The sequence below is a fragment of the Schistocerca serialis genome, chromosome 8 (assembly GCF_023864345.2).
Source record: "Schistocerca serialis cubense isolate TAMUIC-IGC-003099 chromosome 8, iqSchSeri2.2, whole genome shotgun sequence".
In the NCBI taxonomy this organism is placed as follows: domain Eukaryota; kingdom Metazoa; phylum Arthropoda; class Insecta; order Orthoptera; family Acrididae; genus Schistocerca; species Schistocerca serialis.
The window spans coordinates 209422922-209445512 of record NC_064645.1 but is presented as its reverse complement, the minus strand read 5'-3'; positions in this window follow the sequence as shown (position 1 = coordinate 209445512).

Below are 22591 nucleotides of genomic sequence, written 5' to 3'. Positions count from 1 at the left end.
GTCTATGAACTGTCTGCATGATTTTGAAAGACTTCAGTGGCCACAAAATCATCAGGTCTGTCCCTGACAGAAAATGTGTAGCACCAGCTTGGACATCAACACTCACGCAGTGCCAGTACGGTAGGTATCAAGGACAGGTTAGAAACTGAGGGGCAGCTTTTCTCAGGGAAGGATACAACGGCTTTATGACGACCATCCCAACCGAATCAGGGCATGCATCCAAGCCACAGGGCGTGCAATGTCATACCCATAAGCAGGCTCGTAGTGGGAAGTTCTTTGTACTTTTGACTGATATTGTAATCACTCAGATAACATCTACATCTACATGGGTACTCTGCAAGTCACATGTAAGTGCCTGGCAGTTAGTTCATCTAACCACTTTCACAGAAATCTCGTATAGCGCGCGGAAAGAAAAAGACCTATATCTTTCTACACGAGCTCTGATTTACCTCATTTTATCGTGGTGATAGTTTCCCCCAATGTAGGTCGGTGTCAACAAAATGTTTTCGCATTTGTAGGAGAAAGTTGGTGATTGTAATTACGTGAGAAGATTCCATCGCAACGAAAAACTCCTTTCTTTCAATGATGTCCAGCCAAAATGCCGTATCAATTCAGTGATACTCTCTCCCATATTTCGCGAAAATACAAAACGTGCTGCCCTTCTTTGAACTTTTTCGATGTACTCCGTCAGTCCTATCTGGTAATGATCCCACACCGAGCAGCAACATTCTAAAAGAGGTCGGACAAGCGTAGTGTAGGCAGTCTCCTTAGTAGATCTGATACATTTTCCAAGTGTCCTACCAATGAAACGCAGTCTTTTGTTACTCTTACCCACACATTTTCTATGGTTCCATCCAATTTAAGTTTTCGTAATTATAATTCCTAGTTATTTAGTTGAATTTACGGTCTTTAGATTTAACTCATTTATCGTGTAACCGAAGTTTAACGAATTCCTTTTAGGACTCATGTGGATGACCTCATACTTTTCGTTATTTAGGATCGACTGCCAGTTTTCGCACAATTCAGATATCTTTTCTAAACCGTCTCGCAATTTGTTTTGATCTTGTGATGACTTTATTAGTCGATAAACGACAGCGTCATCTGTAAACAACCTAAGACAGATGCTCAGATTGTCTCCCAAATCGTCTATATAGAGAAGGAACAGCAAAGGGCCTATAACACTACCTTGGTGAACGCCAGAAATCACTTCTATTTTACTCGATAACTTTCCGTCAGTTACTACGAACTGTGACCTCTCTGACAGGAAATCACAAATCCAGTCACATAACTGAGACGATATTCCATAAGCACGCAATTTCACTACAAGCCGCTTGTGTGGTACAGTGTCAAAAGCCTTCCGGAAATCCAGAAATACGGAATCGATCTGAGATCCCTTGTCAATAGCACTCGACACTTCATGCGAATAAAGAGTTAGTTGTGTTTCACAAGAACGATGTTTTCTAGACCCATGTTGACTGTGTGTCAATAGACCGTTTTCATCGAGGTAATTCACAATGTTCGAACACAATATATGTTCCAAAATACTGCTGCATATCGACATTAATAATATGGGCCTGTAGTTAAGTGGATTACTGCTAGTACCTTTCTTGAATATTGTTGTGACCTGTCCAACTTTTCAGTCTTTGGGTACGGATCTTACGTCGAGCGAACGGTTGTATATGATTGTTAAGTATGGAGCTAATGCATCAGCATACTCTGAAAGGAACCTAATTGGTATACAGTCTGGACCAGAAGACTTGCTTCTAATAAGTGATTTAAGCTGCTTCACTACTCCGAGGTTATTTACTTCTACACTCCTGGAAATGGAAAAAAGAACACATTGACACCGGTGTGTCAGACCCACCATACTTGCTCCGGACACTGCGAGAGGGCTGTACAAGCAATGATCACACGCACGGCACAGCGGACACACCAGGAACCGCGGTGTTGGCCGTCGAATGGCGCTAGCTGCGCAGCATTTGTGCACCGCCGTCGTCAGTGTCAGCCAGTTTGCCGTGGCATACGGAGCTCCATCGCAGTCTTTAACACTGGTAGCATGCCGCGACAGCGTGGACGTGAACCGTATGTGCAGCTGACGGACTTTGATCGAGGGCGTATAGTGGGCATGCGGGAGGCCGGGTGGACGTACCGCCGAATTGCTCAACACGTGGGGCGTGAGGTCTCCACAGTACATCGATGTTGTCGCCAGTGGTCGGCGGAAGGTGCACGTGCCCGTCGACCTGGGACCGGACCGCAGCGACGCACGGATGCACGCCAAGACCGTAGGATCCTACGCAGTGCCGTAGGGGACCGCACCGCCACTTCCCAGCAAATTAGGGACACTGTTGCTCCTGGGGTATCGGCGAGGACCATTCGCAACCGTCTCCATGAAGCTGGGCTACGGTCCCGCACACCGTTAGGCCGTCTTCCGCTCACGCCCCAACATCGTGCTGCCCGCCTCCAGTGGGGTCGCGACAGGCGTGAATGGAGGGACGAATGGAGACGTGTCGTCTTCAGCGATGAGAGTCGCTTCTGCCTTGGTGCCAATGATGGTCGTATGCGTGTTTGGCGCCGTGCAGGTGAGCGCCACAATCAGGACTGCATACGACCGAGGCACACAGGGCCAACACCCGGCATCATGGTGTGGGGAGCGATCTCCTACACTGGCCGTACACCACTGGTGATCGTCGAGGGGACACTGAATAGTGCACGGTACATCCAAACCGTCATCGAACCCATCGTTCTACCATTCCTAGACCGGCAAGGGAACTTGCTGTTCCAACAGGACAATGCACGTCCGCATGTATCCCGTGCCACCCAACGTGCTCTAGAAGGTATAAGTCAACTACCCTGGCCAGCAAGATCTCCGGATCTGTCCCCCATTGAGCATGCTTGGGACTGGATGAAGCGTCGTCTCACGCGGTCTGCACGTCCAGCACGAACACTGGTCCAACTGAGGCGCCAGGTGGAAATGGCATGGCAAGCCGTTCCACAGTACTACATCCAGCATTTCTACGATCGTCTCCATGGGAGAATAGCAGCCTGCATTGCTGTGAAAGGTGGATATACACTGTACTAGTGCCGACATTGTGCATGCTCTGTTGCCTGTGTCTATGTGCCTGTGGTTCTGTCAGTGTGATCATGAGATGTATCTGACCCCAGGAATGTGTCAATAAAGTTTCCCCTTCCTGGGACAATGAATTCACGGTGTTCTTATTTCAATTTCCAGGAGTGTATGTTACTCATGTTGGCAACAGTTCTTGATTCGAATTCTTGAATATTTATTTCGTCTTCTTTTGTGAAGGGGCATTTCGAAAGGCTGTGTTTAGTAATTCTGCTTTGGCAGCACTGTCTTCTGTAGTATCTTCATCGCTATCACGTAGAGAAGGCATTGATTGTTTGTTGCCGCAAACATACTTCACATACGACCTGAATCACTTTGGATTTTCTGCCAGGTTTCGAGACAAAGTTTCGTTGTGGAAACTATTATATTATCTTGCATTGAAGTTCGCGCTAAACTTCGAGCTTCTGTAAATTATCACCAATCTTGGGGATTTTGCGTCTGTTTAAATTTGGCATTCTTGTTTTGTTGTTTCTGCAACAGTGTTCTAACCTGTTTTGTGTACCAAGGAAGATCAGTTCAGTCGTTTGTTAATTTATTTGGTATAAATGCCTCAATTGCTTCCGACACTATTCCTTTGAATTCAAGCTACACGTGGTCTACACTTATATTATTAATTTGGAAGGCGAGGAGTTTTTCTCTAAGGCAGGCGCAAGTGAATTTTTATCTGCTTTTTTGAAGTGGTATATTTTTCGTTTATTTTTGGAGTATTTGGGGTTACAATGTTCAATCTCACTACGACGACGCTGTGTTCACTAAGCCCTGTATCTGTTTTGATGCTCGTTATTAACTCAGGATTATATGTTGCTAAGAGGTCAAGTGTGTTTTCACAACCATTTACAATTCGCCTGGACTCTTGAACTAACTGCTCGAAATAATTTTCAGAGAAGGCGTTTAGCACAAATTCGGATGATGTTTTATGTGTACCTCCTGAATTAAACATATATTTTCGCCAACACATCGAGGGTAAATTAAAGTCACCACCAACTATAGTCGTAAGAGTCGGGTACATGTTTGAAATGAAACTCAAGTTTTCTTTGAACTTTTCAGCAAATGTATCATCTGAATTTGGAGTAAAAGGATCCTATTATTATTTTATTCCATTTGCCAACAATGACCTTTGCCCATACTAAGTCACAGGAACTATCTACTCCAATCCTGCGAGAAGATAAACTACTTCTAACAGCAAAAAGCACACCACCGCCAACCATGTTTAGCCTATCCTTTCAGAACACCATTACGTTTTTAAGGTGGCACTTTGAATGGCTGTCAATTTCACAACTAACATGAGAGATCTTATATGCCGTAACAAGAAGGTGAATATGTCACCTGACATACTTCGACTAAAATGAGCAGCAAGATTCTAAAGTAGGTTTTAAGGGTTGATCAGATACAAACAAAAGCATGCTGGGAGACGACTGGGAATCGAACGATGATGAGGGACAAGAATTGTTAACACTTAATATAGACAGATGTAGAAAAACTGCTGATGACCAAATTGTGGAGGATGTAGTTCATTTATACGAAACTGAGAGAGAAATGGTATGCCAAGAGGATAATGCACCATTGGCAACACCAGTATTGATACCCAAGTCAGATGATGTATAGAGGACAGGGACTTATCCGAAGAATAATTAAATTCCCACCAGTACCCAGAGTACAACATCAACATCTAGTAAAATTGGCACTGAGCAATCTGACGGCTGCGGCGTTAAATAGAAAGAACCGAGCAGACAAAACGGCAACCTCGCGAGTATTCTTGGTGCAAGTCGAGGAATCTGCAGCCTACACTGTCACAGAACCGTCTGAACCTCTGATTCAGACCCTCCAAACGGCTCTCTACCAAAGGTCCGCATTCGGTCCTGTCGACTATGCTGCAAATGGTCAGCTCTGCTTACATCTTGCGATCAAAACTGGCAGCCTTTGCCACTTCTGTTAGCCTCCCAAAACCAGAGAGATTCTCTTCTGATCCAAAGTGACATACATCACTGGTACCGACGTGAGCAACGACCTACAGTTGGCCGCACTTTGTGCTCTTCATGGGATCCGGGTGGGCGTGTTCCACATCTGGATTGACACCACTCAATATGCACATGGAGTGCATATAGGTTTTCTTTCCCTTTTTGGCAGCCATGTCCCTAACGAGCCCCATAATGTGCCTAACGTTGGAGCTCCCAACTATCATACAAAACCACCCTCTGTGACTGTCCAGATCTTGCCGTTTCAGAGGTTTCCTCTGAAACAGGACAGGCGACAGCGTCTGGCTCAGCGACATTGTCAGCCACAGACAGCACCTGGAACTTTTTTGTCAGACATGCATCCGCCTGGGAAGTCTTCTGCCACCTGCTACGTTCAAAAATGTTCAAATGTGTGTGAAGTCTTATGGGACTTAACTGCAAAGGTCATCAGTCCCTAAGCTTGCACACTACATAACCTAAATTACCCTAAGGACAAACACACACACCCATGCGCGAGGGAGGACTCGAACCTCCGCCGGGACCAGCCACACAGTCCATGACTGCAGCGCCTTAGACCGCTCGGCTAATCCTTCGCGGCACCTGCTACGTCCCAGGGCGACCTCCCACTGGACCACAGGTGAAGAGGGGTCAACCTCAGTGAGAGCAGTAACTGGGCTGGCCACCAGTGAGGACCGATCGGAGGACTCGGACGTGCTGGACGTCTGTTGGATCCCCACGGCCGGCCCACAACAGTGGTGTCCATCCACTGCGGCCTCAAGCTGTGTAACTGAAGCCATCACAGCCTGAACCTGAGGGTGAAGTGTCACCAAGTCGGCTAGCATCCGCACACAACAATCACAGTCCCTGTCCACGCTAAAGACCGTGGAAAATTAAACTATTCAGATAAACTGACTGTCGGCACGTGCTTCGCAACTCTACTGTAGACCCTGACAAAAGTGCAGCGACTGTGTCTAATAGATTAATATGCAGAGATTCAAAAACCCAACTACCGAAGCACTCAGGTGAAACTAAATAACATCCCCCTGGTTTGGAACTTGTAATATGTCACAAAATCGGTTTACTTTCCGACACAAACGGAAACGTGAGAATTGTGGATATTATATATTAAATTTACACGCAGAAAATGGAGAAATTAAACTATTAAAGTACACAGATCATATTATAAAATTCACTGTTAAGGCAACAGATGATATTACAAAATTCGCTCCTGGTTAGGAACTCGTAAAAGTCACAAAATCCTGTTGCTGCTTGTGTCTCGGCAGGCTGCTACTGCCTCACTCAACATCACATACTTTCTCAGACTGAGAACTTTTATTTCGTTTCCTCCCTGAAGTAGTGTCACACATCGGTGGCTGGAAAAAAATAACATTTTCATGTCTATTATCACATTACCACTCGACTGTGTTACCCAGCTCCTTTAACTGAACGCCAAAGGCGAATATTCCTGGAAGGTTTCCGTGGCAATAGTGACGTACGACTAACCTAAATGTGGCGACCGCAGCACCTAAGTTTTACGAAAGGGGCGTGGTCGACCACAGGGCCTTTGTGCATCTGCGGGCCAATCACTTAGAGCGGCCAGGGGCGGCGCGGCGACAGCGCCTGCAGGGCTTCTCACGCGACACGCGAGGGGCTCTGGAGGGGAGGAGTAGCGTAGCAGCTGGCTGGCCACTCCAGCGGCCGCGGAGGCGATGGCGTGACGCGGTGCGACGTGACCCTGCCGGCGAAAGAAGGGTGCCACTGCGGTCTTACGTGCTTCCATCAATTGCACACTATTGGCCATTAAAATTGCTACACCAAGAAGAAATGCAGATGATAAACGCGTATTCATTGGACAAATATTTTATAGTAGAACTGACATGTGGTTATATTTTCACGTAATTTGAGTGCATAGATCCTGAGAAATCAGTACCCAGAATAACCACCTCTGGCCGTAATAACGGCCTTGATAGGCCTGGGCATTGAGTCAAACAGAGCTTGGATGGCGTGTACGGGTACAGCTGCCCATGCAGCTTCAACACGATACCACAGTTCATCAAGAGGGTGACTGGCATATGGTGACGGGCCGGTTGCTCGGCCACCATAGACAAGACGTTTTCAATTGGTGAAAGATCTGGAGAATGTGCTGGCCAGGGCAGCAGTCGACCATTTTCTGTATCGAGAAAGGCCCGCACAGTAACTGCAACATGCGGTCATGCATTATCCTGCTGAAATGTAGGGTTTCGCAGGGATCGAATGTAGGGTAGAGCCACGGGTCGTAACACATCTGAAATGTAACGTCCACTGTTCAAAGTGCCATCATTGCGAACAAGAGGTGACCGAGACGTGTAACCAATGGCATCCCATACCATCACGAAGGGTGATACGACAGTATGGCGATGACGAATACACGCTTCCAATGTGCGTTCACCGCGATGTGGCGAAACACGGATACGACCATCATGATGCTGTAAATAGAACCTGGATTCATCCGAAAAATTAACGTTTTGCCATTCCTACACCCAGGTTCGTCGTTGAGTACAACATCGCAGGCTCTCCTGTCTGTGATGCAGCGTCAAGGGTAACCGCAGCCATGGTCTCCGAGCTGATAGTCCATGCTGATGCAAATGTCGTCGAACTGTTCGTGCAGATGGTTGCTGTCTTGCAAACGTCCCCATCTGTTGACTCAGGGATCGAGACGTGGCTGCACGATCCGTTACAGCCATGCGGATAAGATGCCTGTCATCTCGACTGCTAGTGATACGAGGCCGTTGGGAACCAGCACGGCGTTCCGTATTACCCTCCTGAACCCACCGATTCCATATTGTGCTAACAGTAATTGGATTTCGACCAACGCGAGCAAAAATGTCGCGATACGATAAACCGCAATCGCGATAGGCCACAATCCGACCTTTATCAAAGTCGGAAACGTGATGGTACACATTTCTCCTCCTTACACGGAGCATCACAACAACGTTTCACCAGGCAACACCGGTCAACTGCTGTTTGTGTATGAGAAATCGGTTGGAAGCTTTCCTCATGTCAGCACGTTTTATGTGTCGCCACCGGCGCCAACCTTGTGTGAATGCTCCGAAAAGCTAATCATTTGCATATCACAGCATCCTCTACCTGTCGGTTAAATTTCGCGTCTGTAGCACGTCATCTTCGTGGTGTAGCAATTTTAATGGCCAGTAGTCTTCTTTCAATTCTGCGCTGATACGCTGTCCAGTCACATTAATGTGAACACCTGTCAAATGTCCGAATAACCAGCTTTTGCAGCGTGGCACCTGCGAGACGTGTAGGAAGAGAGCCAGTGAGGTTCTGGAACGCGCCTAAAAGGACGGGAGCCCGTTTTCGACTCCAACGCCATGGCCAGCTGCGCTAGGTTTAGCGGTTGAGGACCGTTGGTGCGAACAGCCCTACCAGTGGGGTCTCACAGATTCTCAATTTGATCAAAATCTGGGGAATTTGATGGGAAGGAGACTAAGAGAAACTCTTTCTAGTGCTCTTCGAATCACACACTTACACTGTGAGCTGTGTGACACGTTGCATTGTACTGCTGGTTTGTGCCATGTGCTGAGGAAACAGAACTGCATGTAGGAGTGGACGAAGCCCCCAAGGACAGATGCATAGTTTTGTTGATCAGTTGTGCCTCCCAGAAAGATGAGAACACCCAGGGAGTGCCCCGAGAACATTCCCCATACCATAACACTCCCTCCTGGTTGCAGAATTTTCGCTTTCATACATTTCACGTCGTAGACACCAACGGTAATTTGTTCGTTGGGGCATAAAATGTGATTCATCTGAAAAGCCCACCTGTCACTACTCCGTGGACGACCAGTTGCGGCATTGGCGTGCAAACTCCAGCATTCGTCGAGATCGACAGCAGTCAGCAAGGGTGCATGAACCAGACGTCTTCTGAGAAGGGCCTTACGCATCAACGATCGCTGAGCTGCAGTTGAAGAGACACTGTTGGTAGCAAGTTGATTCATCTGGGCGGTCAGATGGTCAACAGTTGTACACACCTCCACAACCGTTATTCACCGCTTGTCATCAATGGCATCAAGTGCACCTCAGCGCCTGTTTTAGATAGAATCATTTTGCAGTGCACGATATACTTTAACCATGGCGACACAGTTTGCAAGTTAAGCTGTTTCAGAAATGCTTCTACCCTTTGGTCTAAAGTCAAAAATCATCTCCTTTTGCACGTCAGATAAGCCATTCCTTTTCCGCATTACGACAACGAGTGCGCTATTGTACGTGTGTCCCGAGACGGTTTATATACGCAACACTGCAAGTACTGCCACCTACCAGCTGTGAATGGTTATTACACGTTGACGTTGAACATAGACGGTGGTCACATTAATGCCAGTGGGCCGTGTAGCATAGGGACGAACTGCAGTGGCATGGAAATCATACATAGCTTTTATAAAACCTTAAGTGACATGCGTAAGGGTACCGCTGGACTATAATGCTTCGACACAAATACATAGAAAGCTATATCAAATTACAAAGATTAAAGATATGAGTTTTGCTATTTGGGGAGCAAAATAAATGCTGATGGTCGAAGTAGAGGGGATATAAAATGTAAACTGGAAATGGCAAGGAAAGCGTTTCTGAAGAAGAGAAATTTGTTAAAATCGAGTATAGATTGAAGTGTCAGGAAGTCGTTTCTGAAAGTATTTCTATGGAGTGTGGTCATGTATGGAAGTGAAACGTGGACGACAAATAGTTTGGAGAAGAAGAGAATCGAAGCATTCGAAATGTGGTGCTACAGAAGAATGCTGAAGATTAGATGGGTAGATCACATAACTAATGAGGAGGTATTGAATAGAATTAGGGAGAAGAGAAATTTGTGGCACACCTTGACTAGAAGAAGGGATCGGTAGGTAGGACATGTTCTGAGGCATCAAGGGATCACCAATTTAGTATTGGAGGGCAGTGTGGAGGGCGGAAATCGTAGAGGGAGACCAAGAGATGAATACACGAAGCAGATTCAGATGGATGCAGGTTGCAGTAGGTACTGGGAGAGGAAGAAGCTTGCACAGGATAGAGTAGCATGGAGAGCCGCATCAAACCAGTCTCTAGATTGAAGACCACAACAACAACAACAACAACAAAGAAATTGAGCAGTTCTTAGATAAATATACATTAGCTTTAGGAGAAGACGAATAATATACAAGACATGAAAAATGAGGGAGTAATAACAATGAAATACTAATAGAAAATCGTTCAAATTAAAAAGCGCACGAGACAGGGAAGCAGTCTTCTTCACGTTTCCCGTGTTGCTCACTGAAAGAAAAGTCTGGTTAAGGAATAGATGATAGAGCTACCCTCGGTGAAAACGAGGAAATGGTGAATGGAGTAGCCTCGTGATGACTGGGTGTTTTGTGATGTCCTTGGGTTAGTTAGGTTTAAGTAGTTCTAAGTTCTAGGGGACTGATGACCATAGATGTTAAGTCCCATAGTGCTCAGAGCCATTTGAACCATTTTTTGAATGGAGTAGGCAGTCTAATAACCATAGAATATAAATTGAGAGTAAACCGGAGTAAAAGCCGGCCTCTGTGTCCGCGCGGTTCTAGACGCTTCAGTCCGGAACCGCGCTGTTGCTACGGTCGCAGGTTCGAATCCTGCCTCGGTCCTTGATGTGTGTGATATCCTTAGATTAGTTAGGTTTAAGTAGTTGTAAGTCTATGGGACTAATGACCTCACATGTTAAGTTCCATAGTTCTTAGAGACATTTGAAACATTTTGAACCGCAGTAAAATGAGAAACATTAATGGAATCGGGGGGGGGGTGTCCGTGTAGTATATTCCCGTTTGCGTAGGTAATAAATAGTATATACCTTAGGGAACGGGAAGGCAGAGATTGGAATATATTGAAGAATAAGTGCCGGGCGGAGTGGTCGTGCGGTTCTAGGCGCTACAGTCTGGAACCGAGCGACTGCTACGGTCGCAGGTTCGAATCCTGCCTCGGGCATGGATGTGTGTGATGTCCTTAGGTTAGTTAGGTTTAGTTAGTTCTAAGTTCTAGGCGACTGATGACCTCAGAAGTTAAGTCGCATAGTGCTCAGAGCCATTTGAACCATTTTTTGAAGAATAAGTCAAGGCGTAGGATCTACTACTGAGAGATGAAAAGTTTTTGAAGGAAAATGGCATCGTAGAGCCCACATGAAACCAGCCGAAATAGAGTCTGTTAGTAAAATATTTACGCTTCCCCCCTTATTATAGCCTAGTGATAGCTATCAGACGAGGGACCAGCGAAAAATTCAAAATATGTGATTTCTCAATCATAAGTCATGTGTACTTAGGAAATTTTCCTACAGACATGAGCAATCCTCGTCGTTCTTGTTGCATGTGTATAGATTCATTCATACCTGCAGGTCTGTAGTGTTTCCTTAACTAATGAGATACCGATTGCACTTTCGTCGATAGACAGTCTAGAAAAATCTTATGCACCATATGCTTCTGAACTCTGAATTGGTATGAGATGGTCGTTTAGTCGACGCGAGAGCGTCACACAGATGCTCAACAAACTCTAGTGGCAGACATTACAAGAGAGGCAATGTGTATCACAGAGAGTTTTGCTATTGAACTTCTTAGAGTCCTGTCAGCGAAGAGTAGGACAAGACGTTACTTCTTCCAACGTACGTCATGTTAAATGACCCCAAGGAGAAAATTCGAGCTAATACAGAGGTCACAGACAATCGTTCTTCCCAAGCACCGTTCGCGAGTGTAAGAGGGATGAGATAGTTGTACCACAAGTAACCTCTGCCGCACACTATCAGTCGGTTTGCGGAGTGCTGATGTAGATGTAGATGTAGATCGCGTACCTAATTGCCTGCGGGTGTTGGGATACTTCATGTATTCTGCGTGTCTTAGTGTCTCTTGTAAATCAACATGCTTAAGAACGGTAAATACTCTGACAGTCCCACTGGAAGATGAAACTACTTTTTATAAATTATAGTCAACAAAAAGTTTCGTTTCGTTTGCCGTGCAAGAAGTGTGTCATTGTTACAACGCAACACAATAGACTAAAAATGATACAAAAGTATATCCACTGGCTTTGGCAACAAAAGTGAGTTCTCAGCAACACCATTCGACTGTTCAGAAAATTCCTTCTATTTTTTGAAACAATTTAATGACAGAAGTAGTTCGACCGAGCAGCAGGTACGTTTATGAGCCAATATATTTTGATTATTGACCACCATGAAGCTGAATACCACCTGGTAGCGTTGCAGTCACGCGACGTGGTAAGAAAAATACAGGGCGGATATGATAAAACTGGTAAGGAAATGACAGCGCGTCCATAAATTATATTTACAACTTCAGAGTTTAGTGAATTTAAAACTGTATTAATAAATGTTTTTCAACATATGATAACACAGAAAGCTTTTTTACCTTCCAGTTTTTTGACTCAAAATTGAACTTGAAGACCTGATAAAATATGGACGCTATAGGAGAAAGCTGAGTGTGTGTCCTGGCTTATGCAGACGATGTCCGATATCCAAGCACACTAACCTACTGGCCCCTAAATGTCCGTCAATACCATATGGAAGGCAGTCGCTGTCCCGACTAACTATTATGTCTTGGCATACATCATTTATGGAGACAGGTAGTGTTTTACATAGAAAGGGGTGGGTCGCCCATCTGTTTCAGACGCCAGTGTGGACGAGATACAACAGCTGTGTGCAAGGAGCCGGACAAAATCGGCGCGTACGTCGGCCAGAGAGTTGGAAATGAGAAGATCAAAAGTGCACATTATTTTTTATCGATTTTGTCGTCAACGGTGATGTTCAACTAGACATGTTGCAAGAGTTTAGTGTGTCTCAGTTGGAGCACCTTTAACCTAATGTCACATTCCAGTAGGATGGGGCACTACCCCGTCAGTTTCTAGGGTAAAAATTTCCAGGCATATGTGCTGGACGAGATGGCCCAGTTAGATAGCCGCCGCGATCTCCTAACCTCACACCACTACACTTCTTCCTGTAGGGTACTGTAAAGGATCTGGTGCACCGAACCAAGGTTAGAGACCTACAATACTTGAAGGCACGCATTCACAATGCATTTGAATACGTCACCGTGCAGAGAGAAATGGAATTCTGACTAGACATTATCCGTGCCACTATGGGATCACACATTGATATGTATGAATGAGGAAACAAAGCTTGATGCGTTGTTTCATCACATGATGAAAACCATTTGTTAACAATTTGTGGGCACACTGCATATGACGTGCCTTAAGACAGGGAACGCAACTTACAGCATCTACACTTGAGGCAGGTAATGTAAGTCGGGTTGCCATTTTTAAAGAGTAAAATATATTGTCCCGGCTAGTTGTATCTTCCCCGCCCTGCATCTGATCGGAGCAGAGGGGTATGGGGAATTACATGATCGAGTTAGCGACGCCGAAGCTTGCGGAAGCAAGCGGAAACAGAGTCGACCGATAACCGGTCGGAGCGTCTTCGAGCTCTGGAAAAGGGCACTGTAATAGAGATGGGTCGAACTCGTTCATTCCCCTGAACTACTTCATTCATTTCACTCTTTGCCGTGAAGCGTTGAAATGAAGTAGTTCATTCACGAAGTACAGAAGCCTGGCGATGGTTGCCCAGTTCGCCGCTCAGCCGCGGCTACGCTCGCTTCGCCTCGCTCGTACAATAACGCTTCGTAATACTTCATAATTTTACCAACAGATGGGCGAACTATGCAGTAACGTGCACGCAACGTTTTACGCCATTACAGCGTCTGTTACATAGAGCATGGTCGAAGGGAACAAAGGAAAGATAAACAGAGAAGCCTGTCACATATAAAGAAGGTATTACATTTAATCTTGCTCAACATTTTCTCATGAAGCGCCCAAAAAAGTCTTTTATCTGCCAAATGAAACATTATTTGTTGTATTCATGGACTGAAAACTAGGGCTACCAACGAAATGCAGTCCAATTTTATGTTCCTTTTAAAATTTACCCCAAAATAGAATGAGTATGAAACTTCGTGGCAGATTAAAACTGTGTGCCCGACCGAGACTCGAACTCGGGACCTTTGCCTTTCGCGGGCAAGTGCTCTACCAACTGAGCTACCGAAGCACGCCTCACGACCGGTACACACAGCTGTACTTCTGCCAGTACCTCGTCTCCTACCTTCCAAACTTTACAGAAGCAGGCTGTGGCTAAGCCATATCTCCGCAATATCCTTTCTTTCAGGAGTGCTAGTTCTGCAAGGTTCGCAGGAGAGCTTCTGTAAAGTTTGGAAGGTAGGAGACGAGGTACTGGCAGAAGTAAAGCTGTGTGTACCGGTCGTGAGTCGTGCTTCGGTAGCTCAGTTGGTAGAGCACTTGCCCGCGAAAGGCAAAGGTCCCGAGTTCGAGTCTCGGTCGGGCACACAGTTTTAATTTGCCAGGAAGTTTCATATCAGCGCACACTCCACTGCAGAGTGAAAATCTCATTCTAGAATGAGTATGTTTACCACTGTCACAAAGTATGGCTCTGAGCACTATGGGACTTAACTGCAGTGGTCATCAGTCCCCTAGAACTTAGAACTACTTAAACCTAACTAATCTAAGGACATCACACACATCCATGCCCGAGGCAGGATTCGAACCTGCGACTCTAGCGGTGGCGCTGTTCCAGACTGTAGCGCCTAGAACCGCTCGGCAACTCCGGCCGGCTGTCACAAAGTCTATATACCTATGTTAAGTAATTATTCAGAAGTTTTGCTGTAGATTTTACTGTTGAGAACTCTTCAGATTCAAAACGTAAACTGTAACATGTAGTCATTGGTAAGATTTCAGGTAAAATCCCTGTTTCAGTGTTATTAAAAAACCTTTTATTTTCATGTTGGCTGTGCGTGCTCACACAGCCAGCCTCTTCGTTTGTATCTTTAATATTCATTTGTCTGCAGGCGCTGCCAACGGTAGACTACTCGTAGACGCAAAGTACAACTGCACAAATAGTCACGGGTAATGATGTCAGCACTGCAGGAAGCTACTGACGCTGCTTTCCCCTCGCCCCTCACCTTCCCAACCCAACCCATCATAAACCTATCGTTCACCACAAACACCGCGCGATTCGTCGACAGGCAGTAGAGGGAGGACTGAAGTGAAGGGAGGATGAGTGGCCGGCCGAAGTGGCCGTGCGGTTAAAGGCGCTGCAGTCTGGAACCGCAAGACCGCTACGGTCGGAGGTTCGAATCCTGCCTCGGGCATGGATGTTTGTGATGTCCTTAGGTTAGTTAGGTTTAACTAGTTCTAAGTTCTAGGGGACTAATGACCTCAGCAGTTGAGTCCCATAGTGCTCAGAGCCATTTGAACCATTTTTTTTTTTGGAGGATGAGTGACGTAGCGCCGATGTAGTGGGAGAGGGAGAGGGGAAGAGAGTGAGTGAACTAGAAAATAGTGTGGAGTGTGCTATCTGTGAAGAGTTTGAAGTACCAGTTCATTGAAATTGAGTGGTTAGTTCACACTTCACTGGAGTGAAGCGTTCATTTGAACGACTCATTCACGAGCTCCCCATAACTAAACTGTAATGAATTACAACTTGGACAAGATCGCCTCCGCAGTTCTACTCTCGGATTCGAAATGTGAGTAATCCATGAGGCGTCCATCAAGTGGAACTTTGGTGAGCAAAAAATGTAGAACTTAAGCTAGCACCGTCAATATACGAAGCTCGGAGAAGGGCAAAAGATTGTGGAAGACAATCGTACCAGACGCCAGGGGCTCTGTGCAGGTCAAAATAAATGCTCTGCTAGCACAATTGTCAACCAATCTCACAGCAGACACTTCCAATGCTTTTGCACTGCTCTCAAACCACCAAGAAAGCTCAGAATACGCTTCAACAGCTCCAAAATCTGATCCACCACCTCCACCGCAAGTACCGACAGCTTCAACGAGTTGACCGAAGCTCGACGACTTCGAGGGCTGTTCGGTATGTAAGGTCCAATTGCTCTCGAAATGGATACGGCAGGGAAAATGCGATGAAGTTTTGCACAAATGCGCTGCGAAGTGTCTGTAGAATGCCTGCCGATTGCCTAACGTTGCCCTTTTCAGTTCGGAGCACATAGTGACCATGTAAAGATTGTAACCTCCCCAAAAAATATGTTAAATGAAAATTTGAAATGGAGCCAAGTGTAAACTCCCCACACAAAAATTAAGGGATGAAAATTGACCATAAACCCACACAATAATATTAATTAAATAATGAACCATGAACGAAATGTAACCTCCTAACAGAAATAATACTATATGATAAAATTTATAAGGACAGCAGCGCTGACCTTCGGCCCTGTATTATGAATAAAACAAAAGCAAAATTCTTACCTCAATAAAAACTGCAACTATATCTGCTCTTAATTATACATTCTTCGACACAGCTTCGTGCAATGCTGGCGTATATATATATATATATATATATATATATATATATATATATATATTGTAACCTCCCCACAGCAATTTTATAAGAAATATAATGGACAATAGTTAATAGAAATGGGGAGCCAAGTGTAACCTCCTCACAAAATTTTTAAAGAAAAGGACGATACTAATTAGAAATGCTGATGGACAGTGCTCTATGCGTAACTCGCCCACAATCAAATGTACTGACAATGGCAACAAAAATGTGAAAATACGCAATCTGACTCAAATATAAATCCTTCAAAATTAAAGTCCATTCAGTGACAAGAAGATTCAATTAAACCGAAACATCGGTCTTTGGCCCTGTGAAAAACAATCACAATTAAAGTCTTACCTCAGAATAAATCGATGTCACATATCTGCTCTTGTTGTTGCGCACCGCTTGGAGGAACTGCATTACAAATAATAATATTCTCCTTTTTTTTTTGTGATTTTAGTGGAATTTTTCTTCAAAAGAAATGGAATGAAATGGGAAGTGCAACGAAATCTTGAGTTCAATAAAAAATTAAATTTTTTGAGAAAATGCTTTTGAAATAAAAAATTATTATTGGGAGACTTGTTGGAGAATAGTTACAATAAATAAAATTTTTCATTATCTAATGATTATATTAATTAACATTATACCTTATTCCTCATCTTGACCATTGTTGTCGACCGCCTACATCACACAACCGCACTGGGCTGCTACTTAGCGACAACTAACTCGCAAAGACTACTGTACTGCACTGGCCTACAGCTACTAACAGACTGAGCAACGACTACTGACTGAGAACCGCTCGCAACACTCGCGCGGTCAAACGCATACTCTCTGGTCACAGATGCTACAATGCCTCGCCATCGCTGCCGCGCTACATACGTGTTTCATAACCCTCCACTCGGGGGGCAAAAATTTGGCAGCGATGGTGAGTCATTTGGACTTGCCAAGCGCGGCAAAATTTTTCTCTAAGTAACAAAATCCTACAACTTACAGAATATTTAAATGTTGTGCACACGCACTAAGTACAAAATATATCAGACAAGGACAAAATGTGAATACTAAACATAGTAGCAAATCAGAAAAAAGTATATACAAACTTTTTGACAGATAAAGTGCACAGGCACTGAAAAAATTCTTTAGCATATGCAGAACAAATAAACAGACTGGCAAAAAAAAATATTATGTTGACAAATGTACATGCACTGAAAAATGTCTTTAGTATTTTCACAACAAATAAACATAATGGCAAACATCATGTCGACCAGTGACATAAGCGTACTCACACTGGAGTTTAGCGAATCGAAAAATGTATAACCTATGAACATAAATGATGTTACCAAAAAAAAAATTTTTCTTTATGTGACAAGAATCAGGATAGGAAAGGGAAGGATTGCATCATGGTTGTAGCACTTTAGATTGCACACAGCTGCTCTGAAAGTCCATATCTTTCCACAGTAGTACAACACCAAGTGACACAACTTGAAGTTCTTTTCCCATCAGAATTTATCAGTGTAGCCAAGACACTGAACTGTCGTAGTAATGTTCCATGTTTTCATTTTGGCAGTACATTAGGTACACCAAACAGTGGGACCATAATAATGTCTTCATCGCTCATGGTGGTGGACAGCATGTCGTGTCAACACCACACTCTTACAAGGCACACCAACGTAGAATTAGTGCAAAACCAAATATAGTGCTCCATGATCACTGGGATAAACAGGACAAATGGACATTGCAGTAATTCAGGGTAGTCAGCTTATGAGGTGAAGGACATCAAGTCACATAATATTGACAATTACAGTCTTCATTGATAGTTCGTGGCATTCATAGCCCAGTTATTGAACATTTCTGTACCAAGTATGTAGTATTACAGAAAAATGTTCATTAATTGTTTTACATAGAATCAGTAGCCTTCTTTTCCTGGTTACAAAGCATTATGAAATAATCGCATTCTTTTCAGTTACAGAGTATAATCAAGAATCATTAACCTTTTCCTAATTACAGTTAATTAATCATTTGTCATTAATTAATCATTTGTCTAATTACAGTTAATTAATCATTTGTCGTTAATTAATCATTTGTCTAATTACAGTTAATTAATCATTTGTCGTTAATTAATCATTTGTCTAATTACAGTTAATTAATCATTTGTCATTTCAATATACTAAGAATTATTAGCCTTAATTAATTACAAAGCATTATTAAACAGTACCATAGTTAATTAATTATGTGTCATTCCAATCTATTAAGAATCATTAGTCTTTTCCTAATTACAAAGCATTATGAAACAGTCACATTCATTTCCAATTACAAAGTATGAACATTGAAAACAAGAGTTAATTAATGGCATAATTAATAACAATTACGTTGATTGACATTAATTATTGGCACTCAGTGGCCATCAAGTATTGAATAGAATAAAACATAGTTCATCATTCAGTATTATTCACGTATTGAATAGAATAAAACATAGTTCATCATTCAGTATTATTCACATCATTACAAAGTCATTATTAAAAATCAGTTAATTACAGTCAAATCATTAGTAATCACAGGCATTACAATAAACAGTGGCAGTTATTAGCTAGTGACATAGCATTATTTTGAATATAGTCTCATTAAGAGGTCATTACTCGAGTGACATGCTATTCAGAGTTGATCAGTATTATTCAGAATTATCATAAACTAGTGACATTATGTGGGACTGGTAATACATTTTTTTGGTAGCAATGCATTGCGTTGGGATCGATAATTAATTGCTGAGACATAATACTTTTTGCTTTTGACCTATTGCTGCAAATGAGGATAGGTAACGTCATGCGTCATGAGTCAGCTGTAGCAAGATTATGTAACAAGGCAGTACATGTGATCACATTTATAAATGATAAACACAAATGGGTAAAAAATATAAAAATGCAAGTACTAGAACAGGTATAATAAGTAACAGGTTTAGTAAGTGTCATGAAAAACTTCTCCTGGAAAAAATACAAAAACGGATTATTGACCTGAAAGAAGAAACGCACACTATGCTGAAAAGTAGTGAACTTCGAATTAACAAGTAGTGAAATGTGTATAAAATGTGTTCCATAGCTGTCCTTTCCAAAACTTTCCGTCATCCTACTATGCAATGTAACACCTGCTGTCAAAGCAAACTGCAACAAATACTTAAATAACTACGTAGCATAAATACATTACTTCAACAGTATCCTCATCTGTAAAGAAAAAAACTTCATTATCCATCACTTCATTATCCATATTATCATAACTTCATTATTATCATCACCTGTAAAGAAAAACTTCATTATTCATAATACCATTTCCTTCATCATTACTCATCAGTATTCACTATCATCTGCAAAAAAATCACTTCATTACTCATTATACAACTATTCCTTATCTCTAGCATATTTCATCACTAAAACTAAGACGTGTAGTTCTCTGACAGCCTGCATCAATCACCTTGTAATCTGAAAGAAAAAATTAGTTAAGACTGCTATTCTGTGATGAGTACCGTATATTCTTGTTAATGTTTGTTAATCCTGATCCCTTTACTCTTCCTCATAAAGATATTGCATCTCCTTTCGTTTATTCCGTAGGTGAAATTCCCATTTATGTTAAATTTATTTCTTAGAATCATCATTCCTTTCTGAAATTGATGAACAAAGATTAATGTCTTGCATTTAAATCCTATACCCACTAAATAATGACTGGTTTATGGTGACACAATTAACCATACAGCATAACATGACAGAAAACGTAATATGTCAAAAACATTGACAGTGTTCGGATGCGAAAAAATGTACACAGAATAATACAATGCAGTAGCAAAAAAAATGTGAAACAGTCACGATGTTGAGATGTCATAAGGCAAAAAAAAAATGTCAAAGTCGACTGGTGTGTGTTATATCTTAACTATTTCATAGTGCATACAAACAAAACTGGAGTACAGTCATATACACAAAAAAATGGAAAATGTGCACGGTCTGATGTGTAACGACAAGAAAAGCGACCTGCTAACCTTACCTTGCCGGGCACTTGCCAAGAAAAAAATACGATAATCATCAATAAGTAGTCACATAAATATAATTGCAGAAATAGTCGTAAATGTGTAAATTCATCTGGAAAAATATGCACGGTCTGATGTGTAACGACAAGAAGAGCGACCTGCTAACCTTACCTTGCCGGGCACTTGCCAAGAAAAAAAATACGATAATCATCAATAATTAGTCAGGTGAATTAATTGCATTAGTAAATGGCATCATAGTGTGTTGAATCATAAAGTGTCTTCATTCAATAAACGGTTTAATGTTTGAGATATGGTGATTGCCTTTCGATTTTCTGGTTCTCAAAGTTTCGACGTGTACAACATTGGGGTGAGGGATGCTGCGAATCCGATACGGACCTGCGTATAGAAGTTCAAATTTACTGCACTTACCTTTTAATTTGCTGGATAAATAGTGTGTACGTACTAATATCTTCTGTCCAACGTGAAAGTCTCGGCGTGTACAAACCTGTTTTTGCTGTCTTCTCCGGCGCTCTGCGGCACGTTTGATGTTGTTCAGCGCAATGTCAATTATTTCGTGGTGTCGTAAGCGACGATTTTTGGGGAAGTCTATTAATTCTTTAATTTTGTTCGGTGGTTCAACGTTTTTCAGTATAACAGTCGGAGATAGCATAGTGGATTCATTTGGAATGGAATTAATTACATCTTGGAATGAGAGTATGTGTGTATCCCAATCAATATGTCTTTTGTGGCAGTATATTCGGCACAGCTTACCAATTTCCTTCATTAATCTTTCACAAGGGTTCGAAGAAGCGTGGTACTTGGATATATAGATCGGAGAAATGTTTCTAGCTCGTAACATGCGTGTCCATACACTACTACGAAATTGAGATCCATTGTCAGAAATTACTTTCATTACATGCCCTACATGAGATAGAAAATGTTTTACAAATGCTTTCGAAACAGTTTTAGCAGTAGCTTTGCGTAATGGAGTGAAAGTAACAAATTTTGAAGTAAGCTCAACAGCGACAAATATGTAGCAAAAACCTCTGTTAGTTCTCGGAATCGGACCAAAAATATCTACTGCGGCCATGTGTCTTAATTTCACAGGTATAATGGGATATAAAGGAGGAATATGTGAAGTGGTGTCTGATTTAGCTTTCTGGCAAATTTTACAAGACGCTAAAACTCGTCGTATACGTTTTTCCATGTTGGTAAAATAACAGTTCTGTCTCAGTATAAGAAAACATTTTCTTGCTCCGTAATGTGCATAACTTAAATGAGTGTACCAAATTAGTTTGTTAACCAGTTCGTCAGGAATGCATAATAACCAAATGTTGCTGTCAGGATGAGAGCGGCGAAACAGAATGTCATTGCGTACAGTGTAGTGGTTTCTAATCGTAGCATTATTCCTATCTTGCCAAAGCTGTTTAATTTCTTTCCACACATTGTCTTTGTTTTGTTCTTGTGCTATGTCCTGTAATGACGATGAAATAAAATTTTCAAATGCGACTTGCTGAATGTACATGACACTGAAATTTGCTTTACAGAAGTTGGTTGCTACGTCTTGCTGATTGTTGCCGAGAGAACGCGATAGTGCGTCTGCTATAACATTTTGTGTGCCGGGAATGTGAACAATCGTAAAATTAAATTCTTGCAAATATAGTTTCCATCTACTTAATCTATCGTGAGTGAATTTGGCTGAAAGCAAAAATTGTATGGCTCTATGGTCAGTGTAAACGGTGGTGTGTCTGCCATAAAGAAAATGCCTAAATCTCGTGAAAGCCCATACAACACATAATGTTTCAAGTTCTGTAACAGAATAATTTCGTTCAGCAGGTGACAAAATGCGACTTGCAAATGCGATGTTTTTGATTACTATTGAACCATCTTCTTCAATTTCCTGGAAAATATGTACGCCTAAAGCGGTGTTAGAACTGTCGGTGGCAATGGAAAAATTTCTAGTAAGATCTGGGTGCGATAACAGTGGAGCATTCAACAGAGCATGTTTCAGGTTCATGAATTCAAAATGTGCTTGCTTATCCCAAGACCAAATAGTGTTTTTACCCGTTAATTGGCATAGTCTAGGCGTGTCTAAAGCAGAATGGTGAATAAATTTACGAAAA